Below are 7,487 nucleotides of genomic sequence, written 5' to 3' on the forward strand. Positions count from 1 at the left end.
CCCTTCTGGGCCTCAGACTTCTCCTCTATCCTCACATGCCAGAGGGGGTGGGAGAGCTCCAGGTCCCCCTTCATCAGGGCACCTCCCTTTCAGAGGGGCTCCCCACTCGTGACCTACTCACCTCCCATCACCTGCCTGAGGCCCCACCTCTTAACCCCATCACCTGGGGAGTTAGGACGTCAGCTTATGGATTTGAGGGCACATTCACACTAGAGCAATCAAGGATCTACACTCTGCCCGGAGAGCTGACTCTATGACCTCATTGGGTTTAAGGAACCGGGGGGCTGTCATCAGTTCTGCTACCAGGACCCCACCTTCCTCACTCAGGCACGGGGATGACCACAGCCAAGGGGCCGTGCGGGCGGCCCGCCGAGGTCGCCTGAGCCCCACGTTACCCCATGGCACGCGGCGCGAGGGGGGCCTCCTGCGCCTGCTCTGAGGCCGCTGTCACTCGGGCTGTGTCCCTGTGGGTGGCTCCGGGGCCTGTGCTCTGTGAGCACCGAGTTCCTCAGGGGACTCACTTCCTTGACAGGCTCTGGGCCCGCCATATGCTCCGTAGATGTTGGCAGCGACAGGCAGACCCTGCAGCTCTCGGTCTCTCCACCCGGAGTGTTTTATTTCTGTCCTGTTTTGGCTGTGTTTCCTCTGCCACAGTCGGGATCCTCGGAGCTCGGTGGGGATGGGCGGGGAGTTGTTAGTGTCCTTGGCATGAAGAGTGTCTCCTGCTTGGAGCTCAACTTGGGGAAGGCTCCGCATTCCTGGCCCTCTGCAGAGGGAGACGGGTGCTCTGAGGGGTCCTGCGCAACCAGTTTAGGCATCACTGACGACTCCCACCTCCCGGCCCTGACAAGGCGGCTCAGAGGCGGGGCTGCGGCAGCCGTGGACCGACAGTCGCGTGGACGTGCCGTGGGCAGAAGCACAGTGTGGCCCAGGAGCGGGTGCGGGGGTTGAGGTTGGGGTCGCCCAACCAGGGGCAGCTAGGAGATGCTTCATTCAGGCTGACTTAGGATGTCACCTTGGGTCTTGGCCTTGGGCCCTCTGGGTTCTCTGCTGCACCTCTCCACCTGCCCGGTGGGCCGCTGACCAGTGGCGTCTGGAAAGCATCAAGCAACCTTCTTATCTCCACGCGGACTCCGGGGGCAGCCTTTCCTTCCATCCGACACCCATCGCAGGGCAGTCGTTGCCATTCCAAGGGGTCGTGCTGAGATTTCACCCTCAGCGGGAAATCTGCCTCACTTGTTGGCAGACAAACGTCCCTGCATCTGGGCAGAGAGCAAGGCCCGCCTTCTGGTTAGTGTCTCAGAGCCATCCAGATGCTTCTCCTTCTCCCACATCCACATCCCACGAGGCAGGAAATCCTGTTGGCTCAACGTCAAGTTTTCCAGAATTCTATCTGGGTCCTTTCTGTCGAGCCACCACCACCATCCCTGACCCTGACAGCCCCTCTCAACACAGGAGCCAGAGCAGGCCACCCACTGCTCAAAACGCCCAGAGCCCCCTCTTTGCCCAGAGCCCACAACCAAGTCCTCACGGCGGCCTGGGGGTGGCTCCTCCAGAAGCCGGCCATGCGTAAGGTGTCTGAATCCCGTATGGCTGACGCAACAAATGATCCCAGGCTGTCTTTCATCTTACAGCAGCGGTTCTCAACCTGTGGGTCGCGACCCCTTTGGCGGTCAAACGACCCTTTCATAGGAGCCTCCTAAGACCATCCTGCATATCAGATATTTACATGACGATTCATAACAGTAGCAACATGACAGTTATGAAGTAGCCACGAAAATAACTTTATGGTTGGGTCACAACATGAGGAACTGCATTTAAAGGGCCAGAAGGTTGAGAACCGCTGGCTTACAGTCTGGGAGATCAGAAGTCCGAAATGGGTCCGACGGGCTAACATCAAGGTGCCAGCAGAGCTGTGTGCCTTTCGGGAGCCCCGGGAAGACTCTGCCCCTTGCCTGGCTGGTCCAGCTCCGGGACAGCCTGCATTCCGTGGCTTGTGGCCCCTCCTGCCAAGCAGTAGTTAGATCTCTAGCCTTCATCACGCCTACTTCTCCATCCCTCCAGCCTCCCTCTTATAAGGACCCCGGGCTCACAGGGCACCCACCCGGATAACCTGTTTCAAGACCCTAGATTTAATCATCACATGTGCAAAGCCCCTGTCCCCATGAAGATAAGCAGTCACCGGTTCCAGGACTTAGCACGTGGTGGTCTTTGGGGAGCCGTTGTTCTGCCAGCCGCAGGAGGGTTCACGAGGAAGTCGTTTTTTGGTAGGTGAGTCCAGAAGATATGATTTCCTTAAACCTGAACAGCCTCCCTAAATGCCTTATCTCCAAACGCAGTCACGTGGGGGACTGGAAATTCAACATCTGGATTTGGGGGGATGCAATTCAGTCCAAGGCAGGGATGCCCCTGGGGACCCTGGGAAAAATACACAGGCCCAGGTTTTTACTTACTTCCAGGAGCCCAGGCCACCACACGGGAGGAGACTGCATGTAGTTGTCCCCGGAAAGTGACATTGGTGGAAGGCGTCCAAGGTCATTTACTCTCTTGCTCCCTCCAGCGGAGTCAAGCCCTGGAGAGGGCGGTCACAGGCGTTTGCATGAGCCTGGCACGGGGAGCTGCCAGCCAGGGGGACGGGTGGCTGAGTGTTCTACACGAATCGCCAACTGAGCGTGGGCACAGAACATTTTTTTTTAAATTTTAATAAGAAAAAGAATTTTAATCAGAAAAGTAATCTGATATCCTCAACATAAAATAATCTGAATAATTACATGCACATGTATAATTTTATCTCATCATTTTCCTTTTAGTGTTAAAACCCACATTTATATATACATGTATCTTATGTTTATAACATGCGTAGCATCATACCTATGTGTGTCCATGCATATATGCGCATGTATACGCATATGTGCACAGGTGCAGGGATATTATACACATATATATTACATTGCTCCAGAGACTATATACCAAATGATTAACGGTGGTTACGGCAGGGAACAACTTTCATTTCTATGCAATTTGAGTTTATTTTTTTGTGTAATTGGAATTTATTTCTACATGGAGAGTGTCCTATTTTGTGCTTTAAGAGGTTCCTAAGATAAGGAAACATGTAAAAGAAGATGGGATGAGGGCGCGCTGCAGGGAATGAGAATCCAGACACGTGTCGAGCAGGACCCCTGGGCCGTATTTCTTTCGACCTGTGTATGTGGCTTACCCTGAACATGCAGTTCCGAGGCCTACTTCTCTGGGCTTGATGTTATATTGTGAGCATTTCCGGCGTCATTAAATATTCTTGGCTCATATATATTTTTAATGGCCGCATAATATTCCTTCATGGCTATTCATCATTTATTCATCCACCCCTGCATCCACTCTCCTCCCAGCCGCCCATTAATACCTTAACTACTTGGATGAGAAACAGTGGCTCTCAGGGTCCCCAGTCAGTGAACGTATATCTGGGACATTTCGGAGAATATCAAAGTGGCTACTTCATTAATATAAAGAGGGCACGGACCAAGCAAATCAATATCTCTGTGAGGCATTGTTGGAGGAACAGAAGCCCTGGGCATCTCACTTGGGACTGCACGCCTTCCCACTCCCCCCCACCTCGCCCCCCCCCCGCCCCCCCGGCCCTCTGCCCTTGTTTCCTGGCAGGTGCCCTGAGCAGAGCCAACTGGCCTATTAGCTCATGAAAAAAAAGTTTGGGATAAAAATAAGGTTGGTATATGAGCTTAATAATTTTCCAAAAATAGACCTCCCTAGGCCTTGCCGTCTGTCCCCATCTGTGAGAATGCACCATTTGCCTGCCTGCCGAAGACGGGCTCCGGGTCCGGCTGGAGATACCGGGAGACGATGGAAGAGAAGAGGGGACTCGTCATTTTAATGGAATCTCTAAACAAAATGCCGATGCCTCCCTGCAGCTGCCCCGTGGACCAGGGAGGGAGGGGCGGGGGGGCTGGGAGGGGCACGACAGGGACAGTCCTCCCCCTGGGGCATGGCTTTTTACAGCCAGTCGGTGACCAGTAACTGTGACAAGCAGTTTCTGGTGGCACAGGAAGAGCTGACCTATTCTGGTTTGGTATCAATACAATAACATAGGTAATTCTGAAACAGCTTTCCCGCCTTCGGAACAAAACCTTTTGCATCTAGCGGGATCTGGGAGGAAAGGTTAATTGAGGGTTGACTCACAGTCTTAGGTTTGCAAAAAAGAGGGTTAAGTGGAGCCTTTTTGTAGAAGCGTCGGCTCTTCAGCGGGTGGGTTAAGCTGCCTGTTGCCCCGGCTCAGTTCTGGCGCCCAGGAAGCGAGGTGCTGGGTCCCTCCCTCAGGGAGTGGTAATCTGTGGGTACACCATGAAGAAGGACACTTGTGGAAACCCAGTCCCGTGTTTTGGAGACCCCTGACCCAGCGGAACCTCTGCCCCACGCAGCAATGCTGGTCCATTGGACTTCAGACACTGATTGGGCTCAACTTAGGAAGCACATAAAAGCCCGGCCCGTGTGGCCCAGTGGTTGAGCATCAACCTATAAACCAGGAGGACACAGTTTGATTCCCGGTCAGGGCACATGCCCGGGTTGCAAGCTGGATTCCTGGTAGGGGGTGTGTAGGAGGCAGCCAATCAATGATTCTTTCTCACCATTGATGTTTCTGTCTCTCCCTCCCTCTCCCTTCCTCTCTGACATATTTTTAAAAGCACATAAGAAGCCAACCCTTGTTCTGGGGTCTATATGCACAGAGCTAAGACAGTCTGTGTGGTCGGGGGGGGTCTCAGTCTGGAAGGAAAACAGACGTGAATGAATAATTACTGTGCAGGGGAAGGGCAGGCATACTCAACGTGGGTTCATTCATTCATTCAGCCACCGCTGTCTGCTGTGCCGGGAGCCATGCATGTCGGGGACTCCACGTGTCATAGCAGACATGGCCCTTGTCCTCGAAAAACTCAGCCCAGTGGGGAGCATAGCCATTGAACAAATAATAATGACACAGGACGTCTTTGCGTCCCCTTAGTGATAAACGCATTGAAAGACACAGGGAGCTCTGAGTATAACACGGGAGAACCTGTGAGTGGTTGTGTGCGCACACACCCTCCTCCACCAGCTTCTGACCTTCGACCCCTCTGGTCCCCTGGGTCCTGGCTGCTGGGTGCACCTCTGCCTCTGTGTATCTGGGACATCTGGACCGGCCAGAGTACGATGACAGGGGGCAAGGAGGAAAGCGCCAGACGGGAAGTCGAAAGACACTGGCCCTAGATCCAGCTCCGTCACAAAGTAGCCGGTGGTCTGGGTTCCCCAAACCCAGCCTGCCCCACCCTGCTCCGGCTCCTGACTCCTGCCCCCCATGGTCTGCTTCCCCCACATCCTCCAAAGCATCCTAAGGAAGCCCCGCCCACAGCCTCTGGAGCCAGAACACTTGGGTTCAGATCCCACCAACTTGCCTCTGTGTGCCTCAGTGGGGATCACAGCCGTGCCGGACACTCAGGGCCCGCCTCCTGCATGGCCCGCGCCCTAGATGCACACAGCAACCCGTGGCTCAGGAGCGGCCCCGGGGCCTGAGACCCACCTGAGCTGACCGCACTGGGCTGCTGGTCCGCCTCTCCTCCAGCCCCGCCTCTCTGCCCAGCAGCAGAGCACAGGTGTTGCCCATTAACAGGAGAGCAGCGCTCATCTGGAGAAAATGCTCAGCCATTAAGGCCCTGACATTGAGCTATGATTTTGACAAATAAGACACAAATGCACGAGGTGCCAAGAGCCCCTCAGTTCCGTCACAGCGGCTGGCTCTGGGAGGGAACAGCAGGGGATGGGGGCCTTGACTGGGAAGAGGGGCCCCCCCAGACGCCCCTCTGCCAGCCTTTCATCCGGGGGTGTTTCCCGAGCCAGGCTGGGGCCCCGGGAGCGCTTCGCCTGGAGGTGGGGATTTGGAGCGCTGGCGGCCCCCACCTTACCACGAGTTGTTTTTTAATATATTTGTATTGATTTCAGAGAGGAAGGGAGAGATAGAAACGTCAATGATGAGAGAATCATAGACCGGCTGCCTCCTGCATGCCCCCTACTGGGGATCCAGCCCAGAAACTCGGGCAGGTGCCCTGACCTGGAATCGAACTGTGACCTCCTGGTTCATAGGTGGACACTCAACCACTGAGCCACACCGGCCGGCCGGGCGACCACCAGTTCTGAATCTCCCTTGCAGGGTTGCAGGACCCTCCCAGCCCTGATTCAAAAAGCCTCCGGGTGCTGATTGGCGTGTGATTGGCAGGCTGGCCTGGAGGTCCCTCCCCCTTTTTCTCCAGCCCCTTTGCTGGTAGGTTGAGTTGGCTCAAGTTGATGACAACCAGGAGTCAGGTGTCATCTCTCCTATCCTGGGGCCTTGTGACCCCGCATACAGCACAGCAGGGCTGGCAGCAGGAGCAGGTGGCAACTCATGTGTTCCCCCTGGGGTCATGTTAAAATGCAGATTCTGATTCGCCAGGCCTGGTGGGGGGCCAGAGACAGGGTTTTAAAGAAGCTCCTCAGTGATGTTGAGGTCCCAGACTGCACCGGGGCAGCAAGGCTGTAGGGCAGTGTTTCTCAAACATGGCCCTGTGGAACCCCCCCGGGCACCTCCACAGCCTTGATACCCTAGAGCTTCTGGGTTCATTGGTCTGGGCTTGGGGATCACGTTCTACCAGGCAGCAATGGAGTCTGGCTGTGCAGACAGACAGACAGACAGACAGACCTGGACTCACGCTACTGATCCAGACAGCCTGCATGTGGAGGAGGGAGCCGTCATAGGAGGCGGGAGACAGGTGACACATTGCAGAGTAAGCGCCAGGCCAGTGGGACTAACGCTGAAAACTGGAAGACCACGGGAGAAGCCCTCCTCGTCATTCAGGAAGGGGCGCTGGCTCCTGAGGGGAGCCCCGTGCTCACTTCCAGCCGGATACATGGGGTGCTAGGCCGGGGCCCCCCTGGGGTGTGAGGAGAGAAGGGGTTTGGGAAAAGCCTTTCTCCTGGTGAGAAAGCATCGCCACTCTCCTTGGAAATCGAGCCTTTTTCCTTGGCAGAGAGGGCGGGAGGAAGAGGAAACGCATTGCGCAGACGGGCACCTGCCAGTCTCCTGCGAGGAGATGGCCCTGAAATTGCTTTTCGGATCCTCCGGCCCCTCCGCCCCGCCACGGGGTTTCGGAGCCCTGCCCGCACTGGCTCGCTGTCTCCCCTCCACAACCAGGAGGCACAGGCCCAGAGAGCCCTGGTGCCGACCGCGGCAGAAAAACAGGTCCCTGAGACATCCACAGGCGCCTGGGGATGCAGGGCCCATGGGGTGAGGGCTGAGGGCGATCTGAGGATGACGCGGCTGAAAAATCTTCCCGGGAAGGTGTGGAAGGTAAATGCCACGTCCGGGCGCTGCTCCCTGGGCTGGGAATGCGATGAGTTATTACCCAAGGAAATGAAACTGCTAATCCATTCAAAGCGAAGCTAAGGGAGATTAAACTCTATTTTTAAAAGGGAGC

The sequence above is a fragment of the Myotis nattereri genome, assembly GCF_964212035.1.
Source record: "Myotis nattereri genome assembly, chromosome: 16".
Classification (NCBI taxonomy): Eukaryota; Metazoa; Chordata; class Mammalia; order Chiroptera; family Vespertilionidae; genus Myotis; species Myotis nattereri.